Here is a 12,023-nt window from a genome sequence, read left to right as displayed (position 1 = left end):
CAGACTATCAGAGATGTGGACAGATCCGTGAAATGGGGAAATGCTCTAACAAGCCCCAGTGGATGTGGAGGGAATCCTCCAGGACATGTTCATCCTTTTGCTGTGGATTGGGAGACCGTACAGCAGTTAGCTTCTTCCCATGTGTTGAGCTTGTTCTGAGCCAGTCCTGTAGGATCCAGATCATTCTCTGGGACAGACCACTTCCACCATGTGCTGATAATAAGAAAGTATATCCATGTCTACTGGATCAAATTAAAAGTCACTCAAACCTTCCTTGACTTCTATACGGACAATAAAAAGCCAGTTCAGGCCCCAAAGAGTTTATAATATAAAGTGGCATATGAGAGGCAGTAAACACCAATGCAAAGGGAAAACTGGGAAATGGTTCTGGATACCGTAGAGTTACAGGAGCTGCCTAACACTTTGACATGTCTCAGGTTTTGACAGTGGTAGTATTTTTCTATCAAAATAAAGGAATTAAATAACTGTATCACAATGCAAAATCCTCTTGCAGAGAAAATGCTGTCTTTCTCAGTGACAAAGACATTTGGTCGACCCTCCCCTACATTTGCTTTAAAAGTATTCAAAGAAATCATGGTTAACACATCCTCAGTATTTAATCAAAACTCCTTCCTATGATTTTTATTGAAATAAACAACTGATTTCGTTATCTATGTGACCTCCAACATGTATATTACAGCTTGCCCCGTGCCATGTTTATGGTATCAACAGAAATGAATAATTCAGACATCTGTCCCAGACACTGTATTTTTATCACCACTTAAGTCATCTTTGGCTGTGTTTTCGTCTCTGTCTCATTCAGAATCTTGCCCTTTCTTACTGGTTGCTTTCTATAGCCAGGAAGCAAATCATCCAAGAATAGAGTATTCAGAATTAGCACCAGTGTTAAACATTAGAATACAGAATGTTCTTTTTTTTCTTTTTTGTCCAAGCAAGTAATTGCTTCTTTATCCATTTAAATGCAAAATCAGAAAAAAAAGACAAGGTGCAAAATTTGAACATTATAGCATGCAAATGCAAGTTTCTGGGAAGTATGTTGCATATATAAAGAGGTCAGACACATCTTACATTTGGCAATTTGAAAAATACTACTAAATGCAACTGGCTTCACCCATATCACATTTATTGCTCAATCACCACAATGATTATTTGACAAAGTGCTTAAATATTTGGTTAAATCAGAGCACATGAAGCTCTCCATGGGCACACAGCGAATTAAGTACTTCACAACATAGGTTTAATGCAAAACACAGAGCCAGTCATTTGGCGGAAAAAAGAAAAGACGACTGTCACACCACACTAGACTTGCTCCCTAAAATATGTTTCGCACTCTGATCAAATTTACAAGACTTGAGTAATTTGAACTGATATATTTGTTTCTGGATGATTTGTTGTTGGTTTTGTTTTTTCCATAGCACTCTAGATTTGGGAAGGGATAATAAGAGATGCTAACTTACTCCATTCAGAGAATTCACAGACTGACTGGCCCCAGAAGTTCTTTGAAATCTGAGGCAAAAACTTTATATTGTGAAATTGTTAGCTGTATTTTACAGGATGAAGATATATACATGGTAAGAAATGTACATGTTTGGTTGACCATTCAAGTTTAACTGAACTAATTTGAGGTTTCAAGATAATTTTATATTCATATTAATAATACAGAAATACAATTATACTTCAAATGAGGAAACAACTACATCAAATCGTTCATTGCTAAAATGACTCTTTCCTCCTCTTTTTTTTTTTTAACTTTTATAAAAATTACAGAAAACCATACCTAAAATAAGCTCAAAGAAATACAGAGACTGCACAAACCAGTACTGTTACTCAGACTTTCAATAATTTAGTAACCCAGAAGAAATCTTATCTAAATCACATTCTCACTTTTTGTTTCAGTTTGGTCAGTTGGCTCAAACCATTTGTGGACAAGTGAAACAGAAGAGATACGGGTGCTAGCTCAACACAACTGATCCTTATATGGTACATAAGGAGATAAAATATCTTTCCTGTTTTCTTTCCTTTCTAAGTTAAAACACAATAGAGATAAAGAGAGATATAACCCACATGCTTGAACCTTTGATAGAAACCACAAGGGAAGCAGAAAAAGACAAATATCCCCCTAATGACAGACTGCCTGATAGCACAAATCCAACTAATTTATTTTCCAATATACCCAGCAAAAAAGACTGAGTTTGTGCAGAGGCTGGGGGGGAAAGAAAGGAGGCAGGCAGCAGCAAAGAAATGTGGAGAAGTAAAGAATACTAAATTATGCACTTTTTTCAAGGTAACTCTATATTTTGACCTAATGATATACCAGTTTCAGATATGCTTTGTACTTCACCACACCAGCTTTTTCTTTACTGTCATGGTAGGACCAAGAAACCGGGCTTAAAGAATATGTTAGGTTCTTTATATTAAACCTATGGAGTATTCTAGAGAAGTTATTTTTGAATTTTATTTAAAATCCTACCCAAGTGGCTTATGTTCATCTCTCTAAATGTATACAGTTGTAGCATATCCACTTGGACAACACATTAGCAATGCCGTGAATCACCTGGGTATCTTCTTTGCGTACTCCATGAAAGGAACAGTACAAGGAGCAAAGGAGCAGAGGGGAGGTCTCAAGCTTTGAAATGGTAAAGCTCATACCTCAGTAACAAAGCCTCACTTGATGAAAAAATATTCAGAATGGACACTAGCTGTTTTCCGAACTTATATGGGGCTGAGCTGGGCAGACTGTCCATCCAACTGTTAAGAGTATCTAATGGCTTAGGGTTTGGTTTTATTTTCAGTTTAGCCACTTTACAGCTGAATAATTCCCTTAATGTCTTACCTGTAAAACCATGTTATTGACTTCCACAGAAAAGTTCTGAGATCTCCTAATGAAGCACACTTTATCAGAGATGACTACTATCCATTTCTGGTAAGTGAGCCACAAAGGATCTTAGGCACCATAGTGCTCATTACTGCAGCACCTATCATTTTAGCCCTGGGCCATCGCAGCGGTGACAGCTCTTTTCTTTGTGCTGGGGCACTACTGTCATGGAATCTGGGGAGGAGTGCTGGCTTCAGGCAAGGAACAACAAAGAAGTGAAAAAGACAAGTATCCTAGTGATGAAGCACTTATATGATACAAAGATGTTTTTCATTCCAGTCCCCTCTCCTTTTAGAATTAGGAGCTTAAAATAGAGGTAAACACATTGCAGTCTGGAGCTCTGCACCTTCACTTAAATGTTCAAGTAATAAACTTAAGGAAAATATTCACAGAATTTCTCTTAGCAATGGCATGCAAAATGGACAGTTTTAATATAGACAATTTAGACTACACCCATACCCACCTCCAACATCAAAAAACCTGTAACTAAGAAGCAGCTCTTAAGTTCCTCATTGAAAAGGGTGGAAATTGATCTCAAATCTCCTGTTTCCTGAACTAGCAGGAAAACTATGGATTTGAAAAGGATTCTCATCGGCATACTTCCCTTTAGTTAAGTCTTCTGAAGCGCCTGATCTGTTAGGCATACTCTGAATGTGTCCATCAGACCAAGTCCTGTAATGACCTAGAATGAGGAATGTCTACTCTGTAAATCCCAGAAGAGTTTATAAGTGACAGAGAAGCCAAAAAATTCAAACAGGGCTGAGACAAGATTGGGAATCATACATGTGACTGGAAGCAGCCAAGTATCAGGCAGCAACTAGAGTGGAGTACAAATAGTTTGGTATACCTAGCATTGCAAAGAAAGTGACAATGTTCTGTAATATTTTACGTACATTGTGTCTAAATCAGTTTCACCACCTCTCTGTATACTATTTATATGTGAAGGAATGGGTGACAGCCTTTTCCCCAGAGAATAAATGAGATAATATAAACAGCTATCTGAATGTCCTATCAAAAATTGAATGGAACAACTATGTGAGGAAAAAGTACTGGGTAAGACAGTTTGAAAACCAGTTTTTAGGAATATTGGTGAACAGAAAATGTTAAAACAAATTACAAAAATGCATCAGAAGAAAAGAAAGTCAGCAAAGGCTGCTGCTTCTATGTGGATTAGGTTACTGGGTTAATAACAGAAGGTTATGCCTTCTGTTTTTTCTGTATAAAAAGATTTAATGTGGTTTATATTCTCCTGACCTAAAAATGCTAGTTTGTTTTAAAGTTGCTGGCTGTTTCTTGTCTGGACTGTTTTCAGCACAGAGTATGTTTCAAGCCCATTTAAGGAAGCCACACAGTTGAACAAGGGTGTTGTGACTTTACAGCTTTAAAGCTGAAGGAATTGGGGATGTTCTCCCCTGCATAGCAGCTGCACCAGAGGCAAGCTTTGAGGAGTACTTAAGGATGTAATGGAAAAGGAGGAGAAAAAAAAAAAAGATTAAAAAAAAGACAAAAAAATCTTCAAAGACTTTTCAGGGAATGAGCTGATAAATATTTTGCTGTCTACTCTTGCAAGCCCTTATTTGCTCCTGGTTTAGCTAGTTCTGAGTCCATACATTTTTAACACCAGTGACCCTGGACGTTGCCATAGGTGTCTTCCAAACTGAATTATCGAACTGATTCTAGCGATAATCTACCATTGTGTAAATTCCTGCGAAGTGTGTGGCAAACTTTAGCTTCTGCACATTCCAGATTGATAATGTCACCCAACTTCTTGCTAAATAGCATTTATCTGGGAGTAGAACATAAGCAAAGAAAATAGTTCCCTGCTGCTCTGAAAGCATGGTCTTGTGATTAAGACACTGCTTTCAGTCTTAGAAATTATACATTTAATTGCCAGATCTTCCACAAATTTACTTACATGCAAATCACTTCCTCTGTCTCTGCTTCACTTTCCTGGCTGCAAGTTCAGGATTTACAGCCACCTCTGCTGTAACTAACACTATTTAAATCAAACTCTGTGTAGTCAAGTACTGATCAGAACATTAGCCTGGGTTCACAGCCCTGGTCTGCCACAAAATACTGGTGACACCCCAGGCATGTCACTTAGCCTGTATTTTAGCTTGATTTTCATCTCCTTTATGTGAACCATAAGCCATATTGTCTCTCTGGGGTGTATGTTTAGTAATATTTTCAGTGAGCTTCTGTGGTGGTTTTTCAAACCACATTATTACCCAGATAGATTTTGGATGGAACTGGTGCAGCACAGGAGGTATTTCTATTGTTTAGACACGTTATCTTTGTCAAGCTGAAAGAAAAGAAGATGAGAGAGAAAATGAAACCTACACCTCACTAAATAACTGGCATTAGGGATTTTATGGTTTGTGTTTCTTCTCTAAGAATGATTAGAATGTTGGTCTTATAATCCTTCACGTAATTTTCTTGATAAGTGCTTGACTTCTTGAGTTAGCTTGAGTCTGCCTTGGGTGAGAGATGTGCATCATCTGGGGATTAATACCTTTTTGTTTTATGCATATTGCTGGTTGAATACTGGTGCTGAATGCTTTTCACATTTCCTGTATGATTTGAAGGCTCTATCTGAGTCCTGACCTGCCATTGCTACTTTTGTCTTTTATTTCTCCTTTTAGTAGTATTCATTGGTTTTATTTAATTTTTTTGTTTGGCTGGTTTTTGTTTTCCTTTCTCTTTTTTCCCTGCTTTTATTACAGCTGTAAAAATGAAAAATTACTTTATTGTATATATACACAATTTCTTTTGAAACTTTCTCACTCATGACTGACTAATCACTACTAGGGGATATGGGAACCACTCTCAATAATGTGGTTTAAGAAGGGTATAAAACTAGAGCAGAACAAAGAAAGAAATATTCACCACAGTACAATATGGTGCTAAGGTCTCTGTAGTATCTTAGTACAGGCAATACTTTCTTTACTGGCATGGTTATAACTGTATTGCATACCCCCCCAACACACACGAAAACGCAGTCACATTTTACCACCTCACGTTTCTCAGGAATATGATCCCACTAATCTTTAAGTGTTTACCTGCGTCAGTGGAGGTAATGCTTTTTAGCCAATGGCTGGACAAGCACCTCCATATCATATGCATTTCAGAGGACCACCTCAGCGTGGTCCTGCAGACTGTACACCTATGGGCATCTGGAGTGCGTTGGTGGTCTTTGGGAGTGCATCATCTGGTTTAAATATATCTGGAACAGGAACACCAGAAGTTTCACTGAAAAGGTGCACTCCTAATCTGAACTGAAATGTTAATGTCGACAAGCCTTCAGTTCATCTTGGAATTCATCTGTTTGCTTTTAGATAAGCAGTCTGTATTTGGAATGATATTTTAATGTTGTACTTCTATTTAGATCCCAAGTATGTATCAGTTTCCATGGGAGTTAAAACAGGTTTTTAGTGGCTCTAAGATAAAGGCCATTATTTCACTTTGCCTTATTTTCTTGTCCTTCTTGTCACGTTTAAGTTCAAATCCTCTGTTTTCTCCACAGGGATAAAGAATGTCCCTCCTCCTGGAAATCCTGACATTTTTGAAATTCAGTTTTCTGCCAAGCTTTGACATGCGCTTTGTTCACATACAGACACATAGAGAAATATGTTACACATTTTTTCTGGGGAAAAAAATTAAATCTGAATCCCCAACACCTCTTTATATTGTCACATTTCTTAATTTTGTTTAAAAAGAAAGCTTTCTAACAGAAAATGTCCAATGTTAACCATTACATTATGCCAAATCTATGTATGCATTGGCATTTAAATACATATTGTAATGTAGCCTAACAGCCAGGAAAAACATGAATCAAAACAATAAAACTAAATGAATATTTTTTTTCCTTTTCAAGATGATATGATTTAATTTATCAAAAGAAAATGAGATTGTCTAAGTGCAAGGAGAGAGATGGGCATCTTCCAGGAGTGTTTCATTTTGCCAGTCTTAGACATCTACCTAAGATTTGAGCTCTACAAACTGAATCCACCCACTTGTTTTGGACAGTGTCCTTTTTTGCTGTCACATTGTTCTATACTCCTGAGAATGTAGGTGGAATTCTGTAAGTGATTTGTTGAGTGATTTAAGAATAATTTTACTTTTTTTAATCTCTCGTCTTTTTTTTTTTTTTTCCTTCTCTCCCAAGCACTTCAGGCTAAAAACTGCATCCCATCGAGTGACATCCTTTGAAGTCTCTGGACTACAAATCCACAAGAACAGTCCTCCTTTCCATGCTTTACCTGCTACTTCAACACTCAAAGCAGAGGTCCAACAAAACCTTCGGTCTTGGCAGTGGGCAACCCAGTGAAATGGAGTCACATCTGCCCCTCACTCTGATGGCATTGGAAAGCTCTCTGCGTAGGCGCCTAAGCACCAGAGAAGCATCTAAAACCCAAGGTCTGGCTTTTGTAATGACTGCTGCAGAAGGTATTTTTAACCTGCAATTTTAGAAAAGCTCTTGGAGGTGCCAGCTAGCCCATCCTACGCCATTCAGCAGAGGCTCCCTCTGTATCTATTTCTCTATTGTTTTGTTTCTTTTTATGGTTGCCTGTTTCTCTGCAGGTAGCTCAGCGATTAGCGAAGCAACCGACTCTGCCTTTTTCAGCTCATCTCAGGGTTCCAGGCAAAACAAGCCCATTTGAAGCAGAGCCCGATGCTCGCAATAATTCCCCATATGTTGATTTTCACACCAGCCTTGGGTGGCTGCACCTCATTATTTGATTTTCTCTGCATCAGTTTTGTTTGTGTGTGTGTCTGTGTCTGTGCGTGCGTGCGTGGCTTTTTTCTTTCTAGTTTGAAGTGACTGACCTAAATAGAGGAAAGTGTGGGTGTCAGTTTAGTTGTAGGTGCCACTTCAAAGCCTCAAAATGCTACAATATGCAAGTAAGAACTTTAAGGGAAGGGAGGGGGGAGAAGACATCAGTGTGTATTCAGGGATGTTACTTGTGACAAGACTAACAACAGATGAACCCCAGAGGCTCTGATTTCTACGTGAAATACACCCCACATATCTCTGGAGCTTAGGGGGTGGATTTTTAAAGGAATCATTTGCATATCACTGGATCTAATGGAGTTAAGTTTATGATTTAGCAAAACTCAGCTGAAAGGGAAATACCACAGAAAGAAAATATATGATCCCTCTTAATTAAATCATGAAAAGATCCCAGCTTCCCAAAGCCCTTTGGATTACACTGAAAAAAAAAGAAAAAAAAAAGTTTAATCTGCACCATGATCAAATACCTTTAAACGCAAAGTGTGAATTACTGGGAACAGAAAAGTATATCAAGCAGACAATATAGCTTTTACCATAAGATTCAACTATACATATTAAGACAAATCACTCTTGGGATTTGCAGATGTGTATGGTTAAAGATGACAATTATTTACTTTAACCTGTTACTGCTGTTATGTGTAAGTCTGTCACTCAGCCCACCTCTGGTTACTGAACATTGTAAGCATTGGGTTCTGACTTTCTGTAAGCTTAAAACTAAACAGGCAAAATACAAAAAAAAAAAGAAAAAGCATGTGGGCAAGTTGTGACTTAGAGTGGGTTGCAGTGCTCTCCACAGCTTCCTAGTTGTGAGTCCAATTTATCACAGCAAGTTAACTTTCACATTTCCACTTTCCCTACCAGCTCCTTTGGGAACACCCAACACTACTTGTCTTTCTGTTCATGCTTCCCAGCCACTTTCTTCGAGAATCATTTTCACTCTGTAAATCACTTGATGAAAAATTATTCTTCAGGAAATTAATATTGAGAAAGTGTTTTAGAAGCCAGAATTGTAAAACTAACACTGAGAAACATGCCGGTTTACTGGGAGAGAAAGGGAGCAGCAGCCTCCACAGCTGGGTAAATGAGCCAAGCCTGAAGCCCACCCCAGCCACTGTCACCTGTTGGTCTGCACTCCTTAAGGCACGCCGCTTTGCGCAGCCAAAGACAGAGTGTTGTGATGCAGCTGACCTCATGGTTAGTTAATGTGACCCCATTTCAAGGCCAAGGATGTACCCCTTAAAGATGAGTAAAGCTGTCTCCTGAGTATTCCTTCCAACCAACTTTATCACTGAGACTAGAAAATATAGTGCAACAGGTCTTACACGTGTGTTAACTTTTCTCTCCATGCTTTAACTATGCTAAGCTAGACCTTATTAACTCTCTTTTTATTCTGAGATATTCAATCTTGTACCTTTTTATGTATATATAAGATTTGATAATACAAGCAAACTATCATTAAATAAGGTAGGGTCTGAATTTACAGCATGATAAGTGCTCATGTATGATCTCTTAGTAATAAGGAGAAACTCTCCCACTTAGCAGAGAAATGTAAGTTATACGACAACTGTAACAGAATAACATGCACTTGGGTGGATGCCCATCTGCACCGTACTTTACCTCCTACCATTTGTTTGTCTTTCCTTAAACATAATAAAGAATTTTAGGTAATTCAGGGGCTATAAAGACAGTAAAGCAGAATTATATTAAGGCTAACAGTTAAGGCATTCTCATGAGTTGTGGCAAGCATAAGTTGGAGATGCCTGACATGAAGGAGGACATGTGTAAAACACAAAGTGAAAACTAGCTGCTGCCGTCAGTGCTACGTACTCTCCTACTACGCTTCTGAACAGGAGCTGCTGCCTTTTGCACAAAATCCAACACCGTCCCCGTGTGTTGGGCTCCCTCTGAGACGCAGGTGAAAGGATGCCCAGAAATGCAATCCTAAGCACACTTATGTGAAAACAGCTGCTGGGCTGCTTGCCTCTGTCAAGGCAATGGCTTTGGGTATGTGCAGTAATGGAGTTTTAAGATGCTCTGTAAGTCTTGCGGCAAAAACCAGAGATGTCTGTGAATACTGAGATGCCTCAGCAGTTAGGATAGGGGTTTGTGAGTCATTATGATAGAGTTAGGTGCTTAGACTGTGCCTAAAGTTAAATTTTTCAGTCTAGGTCGTTACAGGAATGAGTCTTACCGGCTCTGTTCTTTTGCACTGAACAAAAATTTTCAAATACCTATGCCTCTTTTATATTCTCTTACACATCTTTTACATTTTACACAATATCTCTTTAGGCTAAGGAAAGAACAGAGGAAAGTACAGTGGTAGTTCTCTGCATTTGAATATTACAGGCAATGAAGAAGGTAACATTAATTTCACTTCATATTCCTAATGGCTTCAGATTTGTTTGTTACCTACCAAAACTACCAACTCTCTCACAACCATCACTGACAGTGCAATCCACTGCTCATGCAAAAACCAATATGCTACTCAAGTGCATTGTTACTGAATTCCATTGTCCATCTTAGACACAAAGCTGACAGCAATAATGGCTGTCTGTAGAGCGAACTCAGCAGCCAACGGGGAGTGAGATTGATGTCTCTGCACCAGGAAGTTTTGGCCAGCCGAGTGTTTCTGCAATATGACAAGACCTCGGCAGCAGCTGCTGAAGTTACTCTGTACAAAGGCTCATGTTTAGCAAACGATTTTGGTGGCATAATGGACTCCTTTTATTACTGTGATTAGACAGCAAATTATTCCATTAGATGGAATTAAATTATTATTATTGTTATTGTTATTTATTATTTACTAAGTGCCAACCGCACTCAGTAATGTTCATATCTATTAAGCAGAAGGAAAGGAGTTACTTTAGCACACACACAGACAGCAATGCAGGTGCATGCAGCCATTACAGGTACATGGTCATTTGTTCAAAAGGGAGAGGGTTATGATGCTCTTGCAGAGGTCACTGTAGAAATGTCTCCTAAATGCAAGTTTAAATAGAACACACTGAAAGAAGAAATACTGCCCTAATATACAAAAAAGAGAGAAAAACTGTTTTTGAAGCTTAAAAGAAGTAGGGAGGGGAAAAGGGTTCTTGGAGACATTTTCTGGAAGAACAAAGGGAACGAGGCAGAGGAACATGTACCTGGAACGGGTGGTTCTGCTGGGCTCCAGGGGTCTCACACAGAAAATGTGGTTCTGCATGATATCGTTCATTTTGTGATCAGGCATCCTGGAGCATATTGGGGGCAAAATTTCTACTGAATCCTAATATTCCCAGTTTGTGCTGGGATGAAAGGCTGCACAAAGTAAAGGGTCAGGCCCTATCTCCATAAGAAAGCCCAGGAATATTTTACTGACTCATTTTTCTCTCTGCTTTGTCTATTGATATTTTAAGTTCTTTGAAACTGGAACTGAATGTATGGAGGTAGAGTTTCTTAAGCCTCTCCTCCTGCTTTGAAAGTCTCAAAAATGCTGTAGTACAAGGCAAGACAGTTAATTACCAAAAGCAGCATTTTTATACTTTTAAGCAGCAAGAGGTTGAGATACAGAGAGAATTCCACAGAAAGTATTAAAAAAATCCTTATTGAAATAGTTTTATTAAGTCACTCCCCATCTTTTTATTTGATTTTTTTTCTGAGTTAATTATACAATGATATGTCCACACATCTTTTCAGGATGGCTATATGTCCTTTGAGTCCATGTTTTCCATATAGTTTATTCCATATTCCGTGTGGGTCGCCTCTTCAAATGTCCTTCCTGACGCTCTTCCCTTTCTTCACTCTGAACCTTTTTCCTTTTTCCCAGCTCCCAGCTTTCCAGTTCCAGTTACTCACACAGTTTTAAGGATTACAGTCGCATTTTATTTAATGGAGTGTGCACAGCTATATTTCATTATTGCCAGAAAAATCCATATGCCACATTTTTAAAAATAAATCCCCACTAGACATGTTGGAAACCTTACAGACTTTGATTGAGTTGCCCCAGGTCAAACTGAACATCTGGGAAAGAACTTCTGCCTAGGAAATGGTTGTGCATCCTTGAATACTCCAGTGGCCTCGCTCTTGGAATAGGCTTAGGTGAAGCTGTGTGTAAAATACAAGGATATCATTAAATATTTCCGTATGTAGAGCACTACATTTCTCCTAGTCTCTTCTGGCACTCCAATAGTGTACATATGCCATTGTGGTACTGGTTTAATATTAATACACATATTAATAGAAGATGGTCAAATAGTGTTTGCCAGATATATAATTTTGTAAATGCTGGCTTTTTCCACTTCCTTTTGGCACTGCAAACTATTCACAAATCAGTTGTTAATCTATTCAGTATTTAAG

The sequence above is a fragment of the Pelecanus crispus genome, chromosome Z (genome assembly GCF_030463565.1).
Source record: "Pelecanus crispus isolate bPelCri1 chromosome Z, bPelCri1.pri, whole genome shotgun sequence".
NCBI lineage: Eukaryota > Metazoa > Chordata > Aves > Pelecaniformes > Pelecanidae > Pelecanus > Pelecanus crispus.
This window is presented reverse-complemented; position numbering follows the sequence as displayed.